This window comes from Pinus tabuliformis, chromosome 3_1 (genome assembly GCF_031772625.1).
Source record: "Pinus tabuliformis cultivar Carrire ecotype Pingquan chromosome 3_1, CPIR1, whole genome shotgun sequence".
Lineage (NCBI taxonomy): Eukaryota > Viridiplantae > Streptophyta > Pinopsida > Pinales > Pinaceae > Pinus > Pinus tabuliformis.
Genome location: NC_142301.1, coordinates 552,604,525 through 552,623,982, shown reverse-complemented (window position 1 = coordinate 552,623,982; position 19,458 = coordinate 552,604,525).

Below are 19,458 nucleotides of genomic sequence, written 5' to 3'. Positions count from 1 at the left end.
CAGCCAAGCGTAGGTCAATCGGATGATTGTTTTGGGCTTCCTTTACTACATCTTCTAAGGGAAATGTACTGGGAGTTGGACTTTGGAGCATGTGTTCAATCAAATTATCTTCACCCTACTGTCCTCCTCCCATGGTTGTTTCTAAAGTATAAAGTTGGGTAGAATAAACTTCATCCTCTTCCTCCTCCTCCAACCATAAAGGTAAATCATGCTCTAGAGATGGCTGAGCAGGAGGGTATAGGACTAACACCTTGGACATATGCCCATTATTGATGGTCATATTCCCAGCTCTACAACTAATGTAAGCATTGGCAGTGCCCAATCAGGGTCTCCCAATGATGACAGGGTGACCAGTAAACTTAGCCTTAGGCTGGAGAATTAGGAAATCTATAGGGTACACCCAAGAGTCAATGGAGACCATCACATCCTCCACAATCCCCTCAGCGTCACGGTGGAGTGGTCTTCAAGTTGCAAAACTGTTGTGGTATTCCTCAATGAACCTTAGAGGTTGAGCTTGAGCATGGTGTCCTTGGTCATCACATTAATGGCAGCCCCAAGATCGATCAAGGTGTGTGGGACAACGGTGCCATTGATGTGCACATCTACTACAAGGCTTCCAGGGTCTAAGTACTTTGGATAGATTACCTGCCCCAACATTAAGTCGGATAGCTATCCAATGAAATTAATGGTAGGGGCATCTTTGCTTCACCTCCCTAGATGCTTGAAGAACTTCTCCTTAATCAACTTATTGTAAATAGGAACATATTTTATTGCTTGGAGAAGTGGAATCTTTACACATAGATTTTTCAATTCTCCCAGAAGTTTTTTCTCTTCTGGGGTAGGCTGGAGTGGTTGGGTTAATCTCTCAGGAAAGGGTGGATTCACTTTAGGAATGCTTTCCTCACTTTCTTCCTCAACCTCTCTAGGTGGAGGTGGAGGTTGGTTATCCGGGAGAACACTCCGAGATCTCAGGTTAATCTCCTAGATTTCCACAGCATAAGCTGGATATGATGTCTCTCCAGTGTATACTTGTTGAGCTTTTCTGGTTTTCAGGTTCGGATTTGGATGGTGTTGGCTTGAGGGGACCTGACCCAAGTTCAGATTTAATTTGCCAAACAAATCCCTATACTACTGGCCCTTTTAGCAATAGCTTGGAGAGCGTAGACTGAGGTCTCACTCGAAGTAGTATGGGGGGATGCTGGAACCAGGTTTCCACACCCTTGAGATGTCTGAGGGGTCTTCTTAGTCCAACCAGGAATGACTTCACGTAGGTCACTTCATGCACTCTCCTACCCTGTGAGGCCTTCTCACTTTCGTATAATCACCTTCGCGCCACCCTAATCTGGCACTAAGGTGATTTTGCACTACTAAGGCAGCAATCTGTGCTCTTTCCCTAAGTTACACTGAGAATCTTACTTATCTTATCATAACTATTAGCTAACTTTTCATAAACAGATACTTATCATATATTCACTCATTTAACACATTCATATGAGTTCGCACATCAATTAAATAGTAAATTCGTAATTCATACCCAATATACTTTAATGCATAAAATAGAGAAAGATACACAGAAATGATATGAAAACTCTTCTTTATTACTTCTTCAACGGTTACAGAATCAACTTGCCCTATGCACTCAGCTACAGGGGGCTGCACACTCAGCGGTGGACTACTAGACCTCTTTACACTCAGCTGAAGATCCTTCTCCAACTCTACAACCAAAGACACAATTCTACACTTCGATTAGACTAAATGCTTCTTTTCGATTCTTTCTTAGATCTCATTGGTTATCTCTAAAACTTAGAGCCTCACTCTATTTATACAATCCCATGGTCCACGAATTATGGGTAGAATTCTCAAGCTGACATTACATTACAAAATTAAGGGCAAACAACCTTGTGACTCAATTACAACTTCGCACTCTGCGCCCATATTTTGCGGAGTCTTTACATCAGATGTAGTCAAAAATTAGGCTTTAAGCCCCAAAACTTGCCATGGGGGATCCCACGCCCAACAGGCCCCCAACACAAACATCGTGACTCACCCTCGAGTAACTCTGTTGGTGTGGAGATCTTCACGTGGAGACCTCCCAACTCTGCTCGGACCACTTCAAGGTCGGTAGTGCATTGAGCAACTGCCTGCTGTATCTTCTGGACACATTGTTCCTAGATGGAAGTATCTAAACTGCTTCCCTATATGTGCTCCTACATCCCGTACATCTGCATGAGATTGCCTTCAATCGCTGCTATGATGATGAAGCCCACGTTGATCCAAGGTAGGACACACACCTTCGGAACAACTTCTTTTTTCCGTTCCGCATCTACCTATTCCTTAAGTGCCTTGGCCAGTTGCATCCACATGAACCTTTGTGTAATGGCCACCATCCACGCAGTCCCTCTTATGTCTTCATATTGTTGTTGTAGCTCATGCACCTCTGCCTCCAAGCGTTGTGTGTTTGGGTCCTCCTGGAGAGCAGTGAGAACCTCGAATGATTCTTCCAACATTTTGGTGCAGTCCCTTACTGCACTGTTGATCTCTTCTATGCCCATGGTGATAGTGCTGGTGTGTTGCTCCCTCACCTTTGGAAGACTTGAAGGTTGTGCCTTCAACCATAGCTTTGTTATTTGGAGGTTCAGCTCCATCTGAACCTTGGCCATCTCGTCTCGCGCCTCATGCACCCCTGCCGCTTACCTCTGAATGCATGCCTCTGTTGGTGCCTATGTTGAGATGGTCAACTCAGGGACCATCTGGTAGGCTTCTTCAAGTACCTACACTATCTGCCTATTTTGGGACACGACCTTGTCATGCTGCAAGCTCAACTGCTCCATGTTGATTCTTTGTTTGCTCAACACCTGTAGCACACAGCCCTCCCTGGCCTGCAGTTTTGTAGCCACTCTGTCCTGCAAGGCATAGAGTGTCTCCCAAGGGAGCGTAGCCATGTTGATCCCTACTCCATTCAACTCACTAACCGTAGGCTTGCCGGCCTCATTTTCTCTAACTAGTGCCCCCTCTTGTAGCACTATTATGTTGGTCATGCAGGTGCGCAACATTTCCTCAGTCATGGCCGTTCTTACTACAAGACTAGTCGAGAGAGCACTAGCCTGGGGAGTGCACACCTGCAACTCCTGAATCTGTGGCCTAAGGTCCCCCAACACAATCTTATTCTCCTCCGCTAACTGCCAGAGGGTCTCCGTGGTGACATCACGCACCGTCTCCCCTATATCATGTAGATCTCCCTCAGTGAGGGTGATCAGGTCGAAAGAAGTCTTGGTTGCTTTTGACTTCTTCTAGTTCCCCATCTACTCTCTTAGGTGTTGTCATTTCAACTATGTAGAAGTTGTTTCTGTGTCTGCACCACCCTCCTTTGTCTTTGTCTCCATTTCCTTTTCATGCTCAGGTAAGGCAACTTCTGGCCCGCGTGCTCCTTCTCTACTGCCTTATGTGCTTCTGTTGTTGCTGCCTCTTTTCTTCTCTTCTCTGCCAGCTCTGCTACCTGCAGTTTTTCTTCCTCCTTCTTTTTCTGTGCAGTAGACTTGCATGCTTCCACCAAGCAGATGGCTAGAGCGCGCCACTCCGGTGGCCACGCCTCAAGTACATCAAAGAGAACATCATCTGTGGCCATGTATGGTAGTTCATTCCACTTCTTTGTGGGGTCCTTGCGCGCCCTGATGTAGACATGATGGAAGTCCACCTTAAACTACACAAAATTTGTAAGTTGTTATAGATAGTTGGCGATAACAGCGGCTTGCGGTTAATCCCCATTCTGATGTTCATGTTCATGAGCACCTAGAATATTTTACTATCTTGGATCCTGTGTGCATCTTTAGTGGTCCATAGTAAAGCATACTTTGTGGCATCTAGGAGATCCCTCGTAATTGGGGGGAACTGGATGTCCTCAATAAATCCCCTAGCCACGAGCACTATGGATAGAAAAATCCATGCATAGTGGAAGGTTTTCCCCTATTCATGTGCCTCGTGACAATTTTCTAGGAACTCCTTACATAGGTATTCAGACCAATTAAACTGGACCCCCTCTGCGCACTACTCGGTAAGTGCAACCACCAGCAGGAGCACCTCATCTGCGTGGCACTTCTGCATGACCTTACCCACCAGTATCTAAGTCGTGACTTTGACTTCCCTATCATTGATATTGGAGATTGAATAGCCCCTATTTTTCTTTTCTATCTTATACTTCTTTTTCATGGCCTCCGCGATGGCCAAATCAATGCTTTTTCCCTCCGAAATGTCTACTGGGTCTTCCCCTTTACAAGGTAGTCGGGTAATTCTATGGATTAGGTGGTCTGTAATGGGGATGGGCTCCTCCAGCCACACACACCCATCATGCACCAGGAAGAGTAGCTACCTGATGATGAAGATAGTCACTGGAGTTCGATGATAATGCGGCACCTAGAGCATGTTCAACAACTCTACCTTTTCGACGTCGCGTAACCTCTTGCTCAGCTTCAACTCAACGACTCCCACTATGATTTTTTCTTTCGGTTTCATGAGCTGTGTAGTTTCCAAGTGAGGGAAATTCTCGTGGTTGGCGAGATTGCAATATTCAAACTTAAACTCGACACCCGTCCTAGGTGCACGCCTTCAAAACTGATATCGTCAGGTAGTAGTGGAGTCTATAGAGAGCTTTTACTCTCATCGATATCCTTGGGCACCTTCGCCTTCCCCTTCCATGGGGGAACATATGCGAGAAACTTGTTTAGAACATCCCTGCCCTCTGTTTCTTTCCCCATGTCTTTGTTCTCGTCCTCTTCTATCAGGATGTCCTCAAGGTCTTCCTCCTCCTCATCAGTTTCCAAATTAACCACTTTCGCCTTTTCTTCCATTGTTAACTTAGTTCGCTGCATGTTTCGAGGGGACATGTGCACCGGAATCATGGGCAGCTTATCTTTCTTGGTTCTTGGCGTGCATGGTGATTTAGGTATTTCTACAACTATCTCGGCGCTCTCATGGGCATCGCCTACTTTTATGGCCTATACAGCCTCTTCGGCAGTTATTTCTCTGATTTCCCTAGCTTCTTTAGACGCTACCATTTCGTTTGTCTAGAAATCTCTCAACTACTCAACCAGTTGCTCAAACAATTCTCTCAATAGTTTAAACAGGTCTTGGCTCAAAATTCTCTAGGCACACGACAACTCAATTATCAAATGACCAAGTGTTGTTTGCTGGGCAACCCTTTGTAATTTATAGTTCCTTTTGAATTCAAGTTCGACTGTTCCCCCCAAATTTGCTCCATTAATGCTCCCTTGGTGGTAGATTTTCCCAAATCTCATCTATAAATTCTACCTTATCTTCCTATCGCCCACTCCATTTGGTCTCAAATCAAGAATCACATCATGAATAATGACTATAGCGGTCACTTTCCATCCAACCCATGCAGCAGTGCAGCTACCGTTGTGTTGTCACAGACCCTATGACACATGGCTCTTACACGTAGCCATGACATCGCGCAGCTCTCGGGTAGAGTATTTTATAGTCCTATGCCTCCTTCCAACTGCTTAGATCACTAAGACTATGCTTCCCATGGCTAGTCAAGTGGTTGCGCCACCTGTATATGGCTTTACCCAATCATCATTTACTTCTCCTTGGAAAAGCTCACCTTTTAACCATGCTAGTTGCATCACACATTTTACCATTTGCATCGTGCCACCATCTATGATCCTTTTAGTAATACGTGGTCCAATCCAAGGGATCAAACTGATCAACTTTCGGTAGTAGTCTCCAAATTTATCAATGCAACTGTGCGCATCCCGTTTTATCACCATAGTCCTTTTATCAAGAAAATCCCTTTTCATTCCTCTTTCCAGCTTCTTGACTTCTTCTTCTGCCATGGAGCTTTTCTCCCTCAAACGAACTCTTTCGTTCACAAGTTCTTAGAGCCTAATATTACCCTACTAGATCTCTTCATCAGGTCCCACGCGTTCTTCTTCAAACTCTTCCAACTGCGTGATCCCTTCTTCCGAGGTTCCGCATTCTGTCATATCCATGGGCACTACTATGCATGGACTAGGGATGATATACTTTATCGGTATTTTAGCGCTCGCTATGCATTACATACCTTGTTCAGTGCTCCACACACTTCACGAAAGGCTTCCACATGGGCAACCGCCTGTGCGCTCATTCTTTCCACACTCTATCGTTCCATTTAGAGGGGTTGTTCATGCATTTTCCCCTCCAACACATGCTTATTGTCCATAGTTTGCATCACAAAGTTCATGTGCGTCCGCGTAGGTTACTTATCATATGCTCGTACCCACTTGGACAAATGCGCATACGGACTATCCTAGTCTTTTTATCTAGCTGTCAGCTATCCCATATGCTTCCCAAACCATGTGCGTATCATCCTCCTACATGCACACTAGAAATCAACATTTCCTTTGTGCGTACCCCACCATCTTGCAAGCGTAGCACGCAGTACCCAGTCCAAGGCCTCGACTCATTGCTTCTTCGGCACTTCCCTTTCAAATCTATTCAAGAAAGCATCTACCTCTCGTAATCCATGGTAAGTAGGTAAATCTCTCATTTCCGTTGATACATAATGCAATAATCTTGTCATCATATTGCAGTTTAACATGGTTACCTCGTGTAACCAGTTCTTTGACTGCTCTATCTCCTCATTTGAATATGAAGTACAAGAGCTTTCACGCTCCAATGAAATTCGCCCATCTGCGGTAGGGTTCACCTAGTCCTAGTTTCAGATTTTTATATTAGAGATTCAATCCAAGTCATCATCACTTTCGTAGTTGCACACTGGCTCTATATAGCATGATCCTTTAGCAAGGTCCAAGGGTATGGTTACACGTAGTGACTTCTTTTCAAAAATCATTTTGCACTTCTTTAGATTAATCACCCCATTCATGTCAGTGGCCCAATCAATTCCTAAGAGCGTGGGGTAGGGATTCTTATCATAAATAATATCTATCGCCTCAAAATCGGCTAGCGTGCTCACTTCCTCAACATCCACAATGATTGCCTGTAATCACCCCATATGTATTATCTTTTGTTGGTTCACCATTTGCAGCTAAATAGGGGACCACTTTAGCGTAGGTCTCCCCATTCACTCCCATGTCTACTTCGACAGGACGTTGGCATCCGATCCCAGATCCAAAACTACTTGGTCCATTTCATATTCTCCAATCTACGTGGTTAGCCTCATCTCTCTCCCTGTTCTTGTTTTGTGCTTTCCGATCTTTCAGACCATGTGCGGTTTTCCTAGCACAGTCCCAGTGCATCTATTAATGAGTTCCCGTAACCCCTTTACGGCCTTACAGTTGCATAGTAATTTCATGCATGTTTCCAAGAACGTCATAAGCATAGATGGGTCCATCTCCAGCTTCGATCTATCTTTTCTTCCTGAAGTGGAGGCATCAACAAAGCTCTTCTTATCTTCCATAAAGGTTTCCTTCGTGTGCTCCAAATGGAACTCTGCTTCTTTCATGAGAGCCTTGTGAATCAAGTACCTTATTCTAGCTACTTGTCTTTATCATCTGCCATTGTGTTTCCACTTCGGAGCATCATGTTCACATTTGAATCCCCCTCGTGCGGCTCAGACCTCATCATCTATAGGTTCTGAGTCGGGGGAGGCGTTAGACCTCCTTTGTCATGTATCCTAGCTATCAGCATAGGACAATCTTCCATCTCATGATCAAACAAGGTACAATACAAACATGATGGACACATTGGGTTCATACAATCATGGGTATAATGTCCTGGCCCTCCGTAATTGTAGCATATTAGCTGTCTGCGTCCTCTTGTAGGTCCTCCTCCAGCTCAGCCTCGTCTGCGCCCCTGAAATCTTTTTCATGCCACTCCTACACTCTGATCTAGGGGATACGATTCAACCTGAGCTCTATAGGTGGGAGTTATATCCATCATCAGCTCATAACTCCTACAGGTGCGCTCATCGTGTCCCACCAACCTACAAAACTTACCGAAAAATTGTTGTGAATTCTCAGTGTACTTCTGTAACAAATGGCAATTGTTTGTAGCATGCTTTCCTCCTATTTAAGAAATCACACACCATTAAGTAGGTGCCGCACTTGGTCTCGCTTGTGCTTTTAGTCTTAACGACATTGCTTCTCCTCCTGTGAGGTAATTCACGAACACCAGGTAGTGGTCTTTGTCATAGCCTTGACCTTTGCATTTTACGCACCACACCTCTTCGTGCACTTCTGGTTGAGCTATCCAATCCTGTTTCAAACTCTGCATTTTGAGGCATAAGTTCTTCAACTGCACGTGGATCTCCTGAAATCCCAAGTTAGGATCCTGTGTCAAGGTTTCATGCAGGCTCATCTCGATCTCTAGGGCTTCCGCCTAAGTTGTTAACTTTTGTTGTGATAGCATGCTCCTTAGATGTGGCGTTAGCATTGCTACAAACCATTTGCGGTGTTGTCCATCTGTCATATTCATATTAGCTTTGTACATCATACTCTTCAACCTCTGATCCAACTCCCATGGTGTCTCATTTGGTCACATCGTGATCTCCTTGAACCCAATGATCGGCTGTGCTTCAGACTTCGGCCTGCTAAATTCTTTGTTTAGCACTATTTGGATCTTCGTGATTCCCATATTTGGATTATGTTTGGAATGCTTAACGTACTAGGCCAATGTGTGGTCCTGTAGGGTGCTAACGAGTGTTTCTTTCTTGATGTTGTCATCGGCAACTCCTTGTGCTTCCCATATGGCTCTTATCACAAACAAAAACTGGTCTGGATCCTCATTCCCCAAGCCTTTGGACACAAGCAACTTCACTATGCTCGTCATATTGAATCGTGATGGCAGTGGTGGTGGAATGGGTGAAGATGGAGGTGATGGTGGTGAAGCTAACAGCGGTGTGGGTGGGCATGGTATTCACGATATTCACTGCTTTATCAGATTGATCGCACTTCACAGTGAGACCTTCACGAGCTCTTCCTTGTTCCCTCGTGGAGGTGAAATCGAAGGGCTATTCTCTAGTCCCCTACTTCCTTCGTTTCTATAGGTTTCTCTCCTTTGTGTATCTCCATACATCGAGGCAACTACATAACCATTTTCTCACACAATAACATTTTAATCCAAGTGTTCAAAGACTTTGCTTACTTACCTCGCGGTCCTTTAAGAAAGCATCACTCTCCCTCGTCGTAGCTAACCGATGTGTCAACTACGAACTCAGTAATGAATCCTCCTATAATTCCATCGAGCCAGTGATCAACGACGCATGTGATTTGATCCTTCGATGCTTCCAATCTGTGCACCAATTCTGGGGTCCACACAATAGGACTGTTTTTGGGTAGCGGATCCCCCAGTAGCAGATTTTTGGGCTTAAAGCCGAGTTTTGGGTCAATGTAATATAAGACCCCGCAAAATGCGGGCACAGAGCATGAAAGTCTAGGGTAGTCCACCCTAAAATATTGTAATTTAATATAGATTGTGTCGGCCTACCCATGGTCCACGGACCATGGAGATGTATAAATAGAGTGAGGCTCTAAGTGTAGAAGTCAGTTTTTGATAGTTCTGATCTCAAGTGTTATGGGTTTATGAATGAGAAATTCGCTCTGAGTCTGTAAGTCCGAGTCATGGTTGGTAGTAGTAAGGGTAGGCTCTACAGCTGTGTGTGCAGAGGCTTGGTAGGGTCCACAACTGTGTGAGCGGACCCCTGCAGTTGAGTGCGCAAGTGGAATTGGGATTGTGATAGAGAAGAAGATTAATAAAAGATAAGAATTTCTGAAATATTGTGGATCTGCTCATAGATCGAGGTGTTTATTATTGTATTATGGTTTCATGCATCTCTTTATAGTTTATGGTTGCATGCACTTTCTATGAATCTTGAATGATTGATAAAGACTCCTACATTAAGTCAGATCTATAATAATAATAGAGTAAGGATAAAGGATCTAGATTGCACCTCTTCACACTCGACAAAAGAGTTGCACAAAGGTCAGACAACTGTGCGGAGTAGTACAAGCACGTAGGATCATATTGCGACCCTTCCAGACTTCATCAAGACATCCCTACAGTGCAGAAACCTAGTTCCAACACCCTCCCATACTACCTCGGGTGAGACCTCAGTCCACGCTCCGCAGACTGTTGCTGAAAGGGCAGTAGTGCGGGATTTGTCTGGCTAAATCACTTCTAAACCTAGGTCAGGGACCAGTAAGCTAAGAAATGGTCCCAGAACAACAGCAGTGCAATGCACTAGAATGGGCATTGTGCACGACACCCACACGATGGGGAAACATACATCAGAAGAATATTGGAAACTGGCGTGCATGTAGAAGGCAGATTTGTTTACGATTTGGAATTCCCCAACAACAACAGCATAAAGGGTAGAAACCACAATTGTGCCCACCGAGGAGACCGAGGAAGGCCAGGAAATATCCACGGAGGAGGACATACAGGGGGAGGTGGAGAGAAAGGAATGCACGGACCTTACGACAAATTCGACCCAGCTTAAGAGGTCCTGCACCCAAGAGCAACCAACTACACGCAAAAAGACAAAGATAACGAAGACCTTGGAGGGATACCTTCTTGACAGTAGTGAACTAGTGCACAATGTCACTAAGGATGATCTGGAGGAGTTGATGACAGATCAGACGACTCTGTTGGGAGCGCTTAGAGAGCATTTGCAGGCATTATAAGTGTGACTCCTGGTAGTGAGTTGACCACATGGCACGGCGGGGCCATCTGACGATACTCAGCTGATGCACGCACACATGGCCCGCACCGTTCGATTACTAGAAGATGCAGTTCTGGCAGCAACCGAGGATGACGGGACCACATGAAGGGTTGGGGGTTGAATTTGGTCGCTCTTCCTAGAGATACACTATACCAGCTGTAGGATGGGGTAGCTACTGAGCTCCGCACCAGGGAATTCCGCACCCTCCATGTCTTAATGGAGCAAAAGGGAAACATGGAGCAGATTAGTCTACAGCATGACAACTTGGTTGCACACAACCAAGGATTGGAATAGGCTATGGAGGAGGCCTGTAGTAGCGTGCTGGAACTGGCTATGCCAGCAGAACTCCCAACAGCCGAAAAGATTCATCACATGGTGGCAGGATTCCGTAGGCCCAAGAGGAGGCCGCAAAAGTTCAGTTGGAGTTGAACTGGCAGATCGCTGAGATGCAGCTGAAGGTGCAAACCTATACACCTTCGGAAATTAGAAAGTAGTGGAACCGCGACATTAAATTGGGGATGGAATTGATAGAGCATGTTGTACAGGACTGCACAGGATTGTTGGATTAGTCCCTTCTTACGGTCACTTCACTACAAGAAGACCCAATGTTGTAGCAAGTAGAGACAGAAGAACAGGAGTTGCAAAAAACTTATGACAATGTCTAGGGGACTGCAGAAATAGTCACCCTCACTCAGCGCTTGGCCATGATGAGAGAGGCCCAGGCTTTGAAGGAACTGGTGGACACCGCATGTTAGAAAGGAGCAGGGCTTAAAGCATGCATCTAGCCTTGGCTTGATGAAGCATTCATGGTCACCACTGCGATTGAGGGGAAGCTGGCCCAGATGTAGCACACATATGCCCTAAGGCAATAAGGTGCCTCCAACAACAATGAATTAGAAAATCGTGCACAATTGATACAGCGGATAGCGGAAGATTTTGTGTCAGATTTCAGCGCAGCACAGATGTTGTTGAATGGACTACGAGCGAAGATCACCGCACCAGCCGAGTGACTCATGACGAGTCATGATGATTGAGTTGGGGGCCTACTCGGAAATGGATCCCCCAATAGTGGATTTTTGGGCTTAAATCTGATTTTTGAGTCAATGTAATGTAAGAACCCGCAAAATGCGGGCGGAGAGCGTGAGAGTTTAGGGTACTCTGCCCTAAAATATTGTAATTTAATATAGATTGTGTCAGCCTACCTATGGTCCGTAGACCTTGGAGATGTATAAATAAGGTGAGGCTCTAAGTGTAGAAGTCAGTTTTTGACTTCACGTAGGTCACTTCATGCACTCTCCTACCCTGTGAGCCCTTCTCACTTTGGTATAATCACCTTCGTGCCACCCTAATCTGGCACTAAGGTGATTTTGCACTACTAAGGCAGCAATCTGTGCTCTTTCCCTAAGTTACACTACGAATCTTACTTATCTTATCATAACTGTTAGCTAACTTTGCATAAACAGATACTTATCATATACTCGCTCATTTAACACATTCATATGAGTTCACACATCAATTAAACAGTAAATTCGTAATTCATACCCAATATACTTTAATGCATAAAATAGAGAAAGATACACAGAAATGATATGAAAACTCTTCTTTATTACTTCTTCAACGGTTACAGAATCAACTTTCCCTGTGCACTCAGCTACAGGGGGCTGCACACTCAGCGGTGGACTACTAGACCTCTTCACACTCAGCTGAAGATCCTTCTCCAACTCTACAACCAAAGACACAATTCTACACTTTGATTAGACTCAATGCTTCTTTTCCATTCTTTCTTAGATCTCATTGGTTATCTCTAAAACTTAGAGCCTCACTCTATTTATACAATCCCATGGTCCACGGATTATGGGTAGAATTCTCAAGCTGACATTACATTACAAAATTAAGGGCAAACAACCTTGTGACTCAATTACAACTTCGCGCTCTGCGCCCATACTTTGCGGAGTCTTTACATCAAATGTAGTCAAAAATTAGGCTTTAAGCCCCAAAACTTGCCATGGGGGATCCCACGCCCAACAGGCCCCCAGCACAAACATCGTGACTCACCCTCGAGTAACTCTGTTGGTGCGGAGATCTTCACGTGGAGACCTCCCAACTCTGCTCGGACCACTTCAAGGTCGGTAGCGCATTGAGCGACTGCCTGCTGTATCTTCTGGACACATTGTTCCTAGATGGAAGTATCTGAACTGCTTCCCTATATGTGCTCCTACATCCCGTACATCTGCGTGAGCTTGCCTTCAATCGCTGCTATGATGATGAAGGCCACATTGATCCAAGGTTGGACACGCACCTTCAGAACAGCTTCTTTTTTCCGTTCCGCATCTACCTATTCCTTAAGTGCCTTGGCCAGTTGCATCCACATGAACCTTTTTGTAATGGCCACCATCCACGCAGTCCCTCTTATGTCTTCATATTGTTGTTGTATCTCATGCACCTCTGCCTCCAAGCGTTGTGTGTTTGGGTCCTCCTGGAGAGCAGTGAGAACCTCGAATGATTCTTCCAACATTTTGGTGCAGGCCCTTACTGCACTGTTGATCTCTTCTATGCCCATGGTGATAGTGCTGGTGTGTTGCTCCCTCACATTTGGAAGACTTGAAGGTTGTGCCTTCAACCATAGCTTTGTTATTTGGAGGTTCAGCTCCATCTGAACCTTGGCCATCTCGTCTCGTGCCTCACGCACCCCTGCCACTTACCTCTGAATGCAATATCTGTTGGTGCCTATGTTGAGATGGCCAACTCAGGGACCATCTGGTAGGCTTCTTCAAGTACCTACACTATCTGCCCATTTTGGGACATGACCTCGTCATGCTGCAAGCTCAACTACTCCATGTTGATTGTTTGTTTGCTCAACACATGTAGCACACAACACTCCCTGGCCTGCAGTTTTGTAGTCACTCTGTCCTGCAAGGCATAGAGTGTCTCCCGAGGGAGCGTAGCCATGTTGATCCCTACTCCATTCAACACACTAACCGTAGGCTTGCCGGCCTCATTTTCTATAACTAGTGCCCCCTCTTGTAGCACTATTATGTTGGTCATGCAGGTGCGCAACATTTCCTCAGTCTTGGCCGCTCTTACTGCGAGACTAGTCGAGAGAGCACTAGCCTGGGGAGTGCACACCTGCAACTCCTGAATCTGTGCCCTAAGGTCCCCCAACACAATCTTATTCTCCTCCGCTAACTGCCAGAGGGTCTCCATGGTGACATCACGCACCGTCTCCCCTATATCATGTAGATCTCCCTCAGTGAGTGTGATCAGGTCGAAAGAAGTCTTGGTTGCTTTTGACTTCTTCTAATTCCCCATCTACTCTCTTAGGTGTTGGCATTTCAACTGTGTAGATGTTGGTTCTGGGTCTGCACCACCCTCCTTTGTCTTTGTCTCCATTTCCTTTTCATGCTCAGGTAAGGCAACTTCTGGCCCACGTGCTCCTTCTCTACTGCCTTATGTGCTTCTGTTGTTGCTGCCTCTTTTCTTCTCTTCTCTGCCAGCTCTGCTACCTGCAGTTTTTCTTCCTCCTTCTTTTTCTGTGCAGTAGACTTGCATGCTTCCACCAAGGAGAAGGCTAGAGCGTGCCACTCCGGTGGCCACGCCTCAAGTACATCAAAGAGAACATCATCTGTGGCCATGTATGGTAGTTCATTCCACTTCTTTGTGGGGTCCTTGCGTGCCCTGATGTAGACATGATGGAATTCCACCTTAAACTCCACAAAATTTGTAAGTTGTTATAGATAGTGGGCGATAACAGCAGCTTGCGGTTAATCCCCATTCTGATGTTCATCTTCATGAGCACCTAGAATATTTTACTATCTTGGATCCTGTGTGCATCTTTAGTGGTCCATAGTGAAGCATACTTTGTGGGATATAGGAGATCCCTCGTAATTGGGGGGAACTGGATGTCCTCAATAAATTCCCCAGCCACGAGCACTATGGATAGCAAAAGCCATGCATAGTGGAAGGTTTTCCCCTATTCATGTGCCTCATGACAATTTTCTAGGAACTCCTTACATAGGTATTCAGACCAATTAAACTGGACCCCCTCTGCGCACTACTCGGTAAGTGCAACCACCAGCAGGGGCACCTCATCTGCGTGGCACTTCTGCATGACCTTACCCACCAGTATCTAAGTCGTGACTTTGACTTCCCTATCATTCATACTGGAGATTGAATAACCCCTATTTTTCTTTTCTATCTTATACTTCTTTTTCATGGCCTCCGGGATGGCCAAATCAATGCTTTTTCCCTCCGAAATGTCTACTGGGTCTTCCCCTTTACAAGGGAGTTGGGTAATTCTATGGATTAGGTGGTTTGTAATGGGGATGGGCTCCTCCAGCCACACACACCCATCATGCACCAGGAAGAGTAGCTACCTGATGATGAAGATAGTCACTGGAGTTCGATGATAATGCGGCACCTAGAGCATGTTCAACAACCCTACCTTTTCGACGCCGCGTAACCGCTTGCTCAGCTTCAACTCAACGACTCCCACTACGATTTTTTCTTTCAGTTTCATGAGCTGTGTAGTTGCCAAGTGAGGGAAATTCTCATGGTTGGTGAGATTGCAATATTCAAACTTAAACTCGGCACCCGTCCTAGGTGCACGCCTTCAAAACTGATATCGTGAGGTAGTAGTGGAGTCTATAGAGAGCTTTTAATCTCATCGATATCCTTGGGCACCTTCGCCTTCCCCTTCCATGGGGGAACATATGCGAGAAACTTGTTTAGAACATCCCTGCCCTCTGTTTCTTTCCCCATGTCTTTGTTCTCGTCCTCTTCTATCAGGATGTCCTCAATGTCTTCCTCCTCCTCATCAGTTTCCAAATTAACCACTTTCGCCTTTTCTTCGATTGTTAACTTAGTTCACAGCGTGTTTCGAGGGGACATGTGCATCGGAATCATGGGCAGCTTATCTTTCTTGGTTCTCGGCGTGCATGGTGATTTAGGTATTTCTGCAACTATCTCAGTGCTCTCATGGGCATCGCCTACTTTTATGGCCTATACAGCCTCTTCGGCAGTTATTTCTGTGATTTCCCTAGCTTCTTCAGACATTGCCATTTTGTTTGTCCAGAAATCTCTCAACTATTCAGTCAGTTGCTCAAACAATTCTCTCTATAGGTTAAATAGGTCTCGGCTCAAAATTCTCTAGGCACACGACAACTCAATTCTCAAATGACCAAGTGTTGTTTGCTGGGCAACCCTTTGTAATTTATAGTTCCTTTTGAATTCCAATTCAACCGTTCCCCCCAAATTCGCTCCATTAATGCTCCCTTGGTGGTATATTTTCCCAAATCTCATCTATAAAGTCTACCTTATCTTCCTGCCGCCCACTCCATTTGGTCTCAAATCAAGAATCACATCGTGAATAATGACTATAGCGGTCACTTTCCATCCAACCCATGCAGCAGTGCAGCTACCGTTGTGTTGTCACAGACCCTATGACACTTGGCTCTTGCACGTAGCCACGACATCACGCAGCTCTCAGGTAGAGTATTTTATAGTCCTATGCCTCCTTCCAACTGCTTAGGTCACTAAGTCTATGCTTCCCATGGCTAGTCAAGTGGTTGCGCCACTTGTATATGGCTTTACCCAATCATCATTTACTTCTCCTTGGAAAATCTCACTTTTTAACCATGCTAGTTGCATCACACATTTTACCATTTGCATCGCGCCCCCATCTATGATCCTTTTAGTAATACGCGGTCCAATCCAAGGCATCAAACTGATCAACTTTCGGTAGTAGTCTCCAAATTTATCAATGCAATCGTGCGCATCCCGTTTTATCACCGTAGTCCTTTTATCAAGAAAATCCCTTTCCATTCCTCTTTCCAGCTTCTTGACTTCTTCTTCTGCCATGGAGCTTTTCTCCCTCAAACGAACTCTTTCGTTCACGAGTTCTTAGAGCCTAAGATTACCCTACTAGTTCTCTTCATCAGGTCCCACGCGTTCTTCTTCAATCTCTTCCAACTGCGTGATCCCTTCTTCCGAGGTTCTGCATTCTGTCGTATCCATGGGCACTAATATGCATGGACTAGGGATGATATACCTCATCGGTATTTTAGCGCTCGCTATGCATTACATACCTTGTTCAGTGCTCCACACACTTCACGAAAGGCTTCCGCATGGGCAACCGCCTGTGCGCTCATTCTTTCCACACTCTATCGTTCCATTTAGAGGGGTTGTTCATGCATTTTCCCCTCCAACACATGCTTATTGTCCATAGTTTGCATCACAAAGTTCATGTGCGTCCATGCAGGTTGTTTATCATATGCTCGTACCCACTTGGACAAATGCGCATACGGATTATCCTAGTCTTTTTATCTAGCTGTCAGCTATCCCATATGCTTCCCAAACCGTGTGCGTATCATCCTCCTACATGCACACTAGTCATCAACATTTCCTTTGTGCGTACCCCACCACCTTGCAAGCGTAGCACGCAGTACCCAGTCCAAGGCCTCGACTCATTGCTTCTTCGGCACTTCCCTTTCAAATCTATTAAAGAAAGCATCTAACTCTCCTAATCCATGGTAAGTAGGTAAATCTCTCATTTCTGTATATACATAATGCAATAATCTTGTCATCATATTGCAGTTTAACATGGTTACCTCATGTAACCAGTTCTTCGACTGCTCTATCTCCTCATTTGAATATGAAGTACAAGAGCTTTCACGCTCCCATGAAATTTGCCCATCTGCGGTAGGGTTCACCGAGTCCTAGTTTCACATTTTTATATTATAGATTCAATCCAAGTCATCATCACTTTCGTAGTTGCACACTGGCTCTATATAGCATGATCCTTTAGCAAGGTCCAAGGGTATGGTTACACGTAGTGACTTCTTTTCAAAAATCATTTTGCACTTCTTTAGATTAATCACCCCATTCATGTCAGTGGCCCAATCAATTCCTAAGAGCGTGGGGTAGGGATTCTTATCATCAATAATATCTATCGCCTCAAAATCTGCTAGCGTGCTCACTTCCTCAACATCCACAATGATTGCCTGTAATCACCCCATATGTATTATCTTTTGTTGGTTCACCATTTGCAGCTAAATAGGGGACCACTTTAGCGTAGGTCTCCCCATTCACTCCCATGTCTACTTCGACAGGACGTTTGCATCCGATCCCAGATCCAAAACTACTTGGTCCATTTCATATTCTCCAATCTACGTGGTTAGCCTCATCTCTCTCCTTGTTCTTGTTTTGTGCTTTCCGATCTTTCAGACCATGCGCGGTTTTCCTAGCACGGTCCCAGTGCATCTGTTAATGAGTTCCCGTAACCCCTTTACGGCCTTACAGTTGCATAGTAATTTCATGCATGTTTCCAAGAACGTCATAAGCATAGATGGGTCCATCTCCAGCTTCGATCTATCTTTTCTTCCTGAAGTGGAGGCATTAGCAAAGCTCTTCTTATCTTCCATAAAGGTTTCCTTCGTGTGCTCCAAATGGAACTCTGCTTCTTTCACGAGAGCCTTGTGAACCAAGTACCTTATTCTAGCTACTTGTCTTTATCATCTGCCATTGTGTTTCCACTTCGGAGCATCATGTTCACATTTGAATCCCCCTCGTGCGGCTCAGACCTCATCATCTATAGGTTCTGAGTCGGGGGAGGCGTTAGACCTCCTTTGTCGTGTATCCTAGCTATCAGCATAGGACAATCTTCCATCTCATGATCAAACAAGGTACAATACAAACATGATGGACACATTGGGTTCATACAATCACGGGTATAATGTCCTGGCCCTCCGCAATTGTAGCATATTAGCTGTCTGCGACCTCTTGTAGGTCCTCCTCGAGCTCAGCCACTCCTACACTCTGATCTAGGGGATACGATTCAACCTGAACTCTATAGGTGGGAGTTATATCCATCATCAGCTCATAACTCCTACAGGTGCGCTCATCGTGTCCCACCAACCTACAAAACTTACAGAAAAATTGTTGTGAATTCTCAGTGTACTTCTGTAACAAATGGAAATTGTCTGTAGCATGCTTTCCTCCTATTTAAGAAATCACAAACCATAAAGCAGGTGCCGCACTTGGTCTCGCTTGTGCTTTCAGTCTTAATGACATCACTTCTCCTCCTGTGAGGTAATTCACGAACACCAGGTAGTGGTCTTTGTCATGGCCTTGACATTTGCATTTTACGCACCACACCTCTTCGTGCACTTCTGGTTGAGCTGTCCAATCCTGTTTCAAACTCTGCATTTTGAGGCATAAGTTCTTCAACTGCACGTGGATCTCCTGAAATCCCAAGTTAGGATCCTGTGTCAAGGTTTCATGTAGGCTCATCTCGATCTCTAGGGATTCCACCTGAGTTGTTAACTTTTGTTGCGATAGCATGCTCCTTAGATGTGGCGTTAGCGTTGCTACAAACCATTTGCGGTGTTGTCCATCTGTCATATTCATATTAGCTTTGTAAATCATACTCTTCAACCTTTGATCCAACTCCCATGGTGTCTCATTTGGTCACATCGTGATCTCCTTGAACCCAATGATCGGCTATGCTTCATACTTCGGCCTGCTAAATTCTTTGTTTAGCACTATTTGGATCTTCGCGATTCCCATATTTGGATTATGTTTGGAATGCTTAACGTACTAGGCTAATGTGTGGTCCTGTAGGGTGCTAACGTGTGTTTCTTTCTTGATGTTGTCATCTGCAACTCCTTGCGCTTCACATAAGGCTCTTATCACAAACAAAAGCTGGTCTGGATCCTCATTCCCCAAGCCTTTGAACATAAGCAACTTCACTATGCTCGTCATATTGAATCGTGATGGCAGTGGTGGTGGAA